Genomic DNA, 5331 nt, shown 5'->3' on the forward strand with positions numbered 1-5331 from the left:
TCCACATTGTGTACAGTCACAAGAACAGGAACAAAGGGGCAAATGGGAGTGAGGTTTGACAGGGAGATAGAGGACTGACCATTATTATCTTGGGAATTTGGATATGATTGTACAGGCAATTAATATAACAACATAATAACTCATTTTATGTCCTGGAGAAAGACCTGTGTATTTTCCAGACATTAAAAAGGAATGAAAACATGTATAATAGAGATGCGCTCAGCTAAAATAAAACATCACCTAAATATCAGTAGTTTTTAAGTTGAAATGACAATTTCATACTTTTGTAATTTTTACTCCCCATCGGGAACACAGTTACACACTTTTGTGAGAAACGATGGTCCTTTTCATTAAGCTATGCATGATAGAGAAGAGTCAGCAGGTGCCTAACATGACTGCTTGCGGTTAGGATCACTTTCAAATTTATTTTGGCATAGTATTTCCATCAGAAAATTCTAAGTCAATAATTTTTTTAAAAAAATTTGTACTTCTATTACAGGCCATTTATTGCAGGCTGTTTACTATGAATTTTTGCTTACAATTTCTTGTCAAATGAAAAGCCCTAACCTAGCTTTTCCTGAACAATTTCAAGCTTTAGCTTCTATAGTACAGCTGTCTACTGCATATCCTAAAATTGGTATCCCTACTGGGAACAACAGGAGACCATGGTGAGGAGAGAAAACACACAGCAATATGTATGAAAAGAGGTTTTTTTGTCTCTTGGTTTTAATGTTCTTTAAGATAGCATGCTGGTTTCCTCTGATGCAAGAAGATTCCTCAAAAGACACTAAATTTCGAGTCTTTAAACAATATTCTGCTCTATGAAATTCTTATCAAACATTCATTGTTGAGATTTTTTAAATATGGGTTAATAAGTAGTTTCAGACAATAGCAGAACAAAACTACTTATTTTATATTTGGAATATAAGACAAAATTGTATTTGTGTGATAAAATGTTAGGGACTAGATTGGTTATTTTTACTTGATAAAAGTATGATTTATAGTGTCTTTGTGTAGATTGTGATTGTTTCATGTTTTATTGTCAAATTTCCTTGGCTAATAAAGCCACAGATAATGAAGCTGGCACAAGAGATCATTGTCTAGAGTTTTCAAGGTCAATATGTCAATTAAGGTCCATGAGCTACTCATTAGGACCAGAAAAAAATGAACATGCTGAGCAAGAGGAGATTACAAGTCTGGGATATCAAACATCTGTATTGACTTATGACAGCGTCAAGTTCTCCCTTTTGTGAAGTGATTTAGAGGGGCAAATTACTTTTTCACTAATTTGACAAAGATGACACTTTTTAAAGCTTCCTAATATAGGTTCAAAGATGCTTCATCACATACATCCATAAACCATGATACATCTATTGCATCAAATTCTCCAAGTACATATTGTCCATGTCATCTAGCAGAAGCATTAATTTATTTCCTTCATTCATTTGACAAAGACTTATAATTTCCTGAGTATGTACTGTGAATAAAGTTCTGGGTTAGCCAGAGGAGAGGGGAAAAATGAGGTAACCACAATTTCTGTCTCAAATACCCTACAGAGATAGATACTAAGCAATTAAATACATGATCAGTTAATTATAGCTGGTATAAGTGTCACAAAGGGAAAGTGCATGATGTGAGAACATACAATTATTATCATATAAGACCTTCAATGAGAGAATCATGTGGTATGAACATATCCACAGAATATAGATATTAATTTACTAACTAAATATAATTGAATATGTATTTATTGAGAACCCACTATATTCCATTCATTCTGTGGGGGTTAAGGATGTAAGAAAATCATACAATGTAATTGGGGAAACAGACATATGTACAGAAAAATGCTAAAAGCTACAGAAGCACAGATAAAAGGTGGTCCCTGAGATTTAAAAAAGAAGAAGAAAAATACTTGAAAGAGAGAACTGGTTCATTCATTTAATAAAATATTTATTAAACATTTATCATTTTTCCAACTTGGTGCTTGGTGTTAGGGACTTATGTCAATAAAATATAACCCCTGTCTGTAAATGACTCACTTTCTACAGCAGTGGTCGAAACCAGGATGGTTTTCTCCTCAGGGGACATATGACAAAGTCTGGAGACATTTTTTTTTTTTTTTTTTTTTGTCATAACTGGGGAGGGGGCACTACTGTCATCTAGTGGATAGAGACCAGAGATACTGTGAAACAGCCTACAATACAAAGAACAACACCCCCAGTGATGAATACTTATATATCCCCAAATGTCAATAGTACCAAGGTTGATAAACCCTTGAGAGCCACAGAGAAATAAGTAACCAATTACAATGCAGTATTATTAGTGATGAAATTGGGCTGTGTTTTTTTTTTTGTTGTTTTTTTTTTTTCAACGTTTATTCATTTTTGGGACAGAGAGAGACAGAGCATGAACAGGGGAGGGGCAGAGAGAGAGGGAGACACAGAATCGGAAACAGGCTCCAGGCTCCGAGCCATCAGCCCAGAGCCCGACGCGGGGCTCGAACTCACGGACCGCGAGATCGTGACCTGGCTGAAGTCGGACGCTTAACCGACTGCGCCACCCAGGCGCCCCAAGGCTGTGTTTTAAAAGACTAAGGAAAGTAAAGGAATAAATGTGATGCATTAAGGAGAGTAGGCAAGGAAAATCATTTAACATAGTACACTATTATTGCAAATTTTGGTGAGATTCTGGAAATGCCTGTCAAAATGAAGATAGCAAGGTTAATATAGAATGGATGTGAGAGGGTTTTTGAGAGGTAAAACAAATGTTAATTTATGAAGCAATTATATGATGAAAGTTTGTGAGGTTGAAACAGATGGAAGACGCGGATGGAAGAGTCAATGCTTTCCTTACAATTTGTTTTGTTTGGGTGGTAGGTTAGATGGTGTTAACATGAATATATATCAAGACAAAGGTGAAAGACAGTTTTGAAAGATATTAATGATAATAAAAATAATACTTACATGTTACATGTCAAAGAGTATGTTAGTCACAGCAAACTATTAAATGTGTCATAACCCTTGTTAGGGAGGTAGAGCTATTTAAAATAAGTAGTTATCTCTAATTTTTAAGAAAGGGAAAGAGATTAAATACATCACTCAAGGTCCCATTGCTTATTTGTGGCAACATCCAAACTCCAATTGATATTTGTCTTCTGAAGCCAGTGTTGTCAACCTCTATGCTCTACTGGATAAGGAAAGAGAGACTGTAGACCATCTAGGTGGAGTTTTCACAGTTTGGATTTAGATTGCTTGGGTTCTCCAAAAAGTGAAACCTGGCATAAAAGTTTATATACTGCCAGTTTCTTAGGGAATACAATTCCAGGGAAGCAGAAGTGAGGAGAAATTTGAGTGAGACATAGATATACGGAGAGCAAACATTCAATTTTAAGTCAAGCACACTTGATGGTTTGATTGCTGGAATGTCTTCTAAGAGACCATCCTAACTGTTGCATTTCAGGATAGCCCATGGATAAGACAAAAGGGAGAATATTCACCACCTCTCAACAACATTAGTTAAAAATTTGCTCTAAAAACTTTGAACTCTTCTGCCTTTCCTACATTGCTCATCTAGAGATACCAAGTGGGTGTCAGTGGCAACAGAGATGTCTTGAGGCAGGAGGCAAGAAAGATTCAGCATGAATGGAAGATAAAACACGATGAGTTGTGCCAGTGAGAATCAATCACAAGGAAAGCTAATGCAAAATAAGAGGCCAAGCCCTGAAACAAATACAACTGGGAAGCTATGCAATGGTGTGTACGAAGTAGCTGACCTATCTGCTCTAAATATTACCAGCTTTGTTGCGATCAAGTTATTTCCCCTTCTGGGGTCTTAATTTTCTCATCTTCAAAACAGAGAAAATCATAGTACCTATCCAGTAGTATTGAGAGGACTGAAGGATTTAATATATATTAATAATTTAAAACAGGATGAACATAAGCACCAAATGCATTTATCATTTATTATTGACATCACCATCATCGTTGTTGAGAAGGAGAATATCAGCCCCTTAATAGCCACAAATGGGCTGAGTCTAACAGCAAGGCCTGGGGGTTGTTAGAGCTGGCCTGGCACCCACAGTTAAGGGTATAATGTCCTCTTGTTGAATATAAATTATCTCGGACAAAACACGAAGATCCAACAATGTCACTTTGTGACCATGATGAAGTGAGACAAAAAACAAAAACTTAATTGATCAAATAGAGAGTACAATAGTCAATACTCCAAAGAGTATTTGAGAAAAATGGATAAAATAGAAGACAGATCACACTGGGCAAATTGATGAGCAGGAGATGGGGAAATCAATCATTTTTAAAGTATGAATGTGAATAAGACAGAGATGGGAATTTAACTTGAGGAAAATGTAGGGTTGCAGGAGAAATTACGTATGATGGGGAGAAGTAAACAGTTAGTTTGCTTTAAGAAAGGCTCTGTGGGAAAGAGGTGTTTGCAGATCCAAGAAAGAGAGGGGAAATCTGATGAAGTAAGTTCTTAAAGTACACAGAAAGGAGAGATAGCAAGAAAATCGTTGGAAAACTAACCCTAAGAAGGAAAAGGTATTTCATTCTCTGAAATTGGAGGAGAAAGTGAGATAAATCCTAGTATCACTGAATATGAAGAATCTGTGATAGAGGGTAAAGAGGGGCAGCAAAGAAATTTCATGACTGTTGACTTGTTTTCTCACTGAGGAAATAATCCAAGACATCTGTTGAAGTTAAAGGATAGTAGCTTGGTAACACTGGGGCAGCCACAACAAAAAAGGGACCTGGAGCCAACAGGAAAGAAAAAGGTATCAGACATTAATAAGTATGCAGCCAACACTTCCTTTTGTCGGCCACAGTGAGAGTGGAAAGTGCGCCCCAAAGGCCTCAGGCACACTGGGAGAGTACAAGGTGATAGAGCACTGCCTGCCTACCCCAAATGCCATACTCTGCGCCTCTATCACGTGCACATCTTTGTACATAATCATGCTGTCAACAAGTTCCACTTCTGGTACTTTGTCTCTCAGCTGAAGAAGATGAATATATCTTCAAGGGAAATTGTCTACTATGGACAGGTGTTTCAGAAATACCCCATGTGGGTCAAGAACTTTGGCACCTGTCTGTGCCATGACTCCCCAGTGGCACTCACAATATGTACCAAGAGTACTGGACCTGACCACTGCAGGTGCTGTTACCCAGTGCTACTGAGACATGGACACCTGGCATTGCACCTGGGCCCACTCGATCCAGATTATAAAGGTGGAGGAGACTGCAGCCAGCAAGTGCCTACCAGCAGCCAACCAACTCCATGACTCTATGATCAAGTTCCCACTGACCCACCAGGTCTTGC

General features: G+C 37.6%; 1 pseudogene; it reads left to right on the top strand.

Annotated features, from left to right (window-relative positions):
* Positions 1–4808: 4808 nt before the first annotated feature.
* LOC147571535 (large ribosomal subunit protein eL20 pseudogene) lies at positions 4809–5324 on the top strand (annotated as a pseudogene).
* Positions 5325–5331: the final 7 nt, after the last annotated feature.

The sequence above is a fragment of the Puma concolor genome, unplaced genomic scaffold, assembly GCF_028749965.1.
Source record: "Puma concolor isolate L17-30 unplaced genomic scaffold, mPumCon1.1.hap2 unalloc_scaffold_23, whole genome shotgun sequence".
Lineage (NCBI taxonomy): Eukaryota > Metazoa > Chordata > Mammalia > Carnivora > Felidae > Puma > Puma concolor.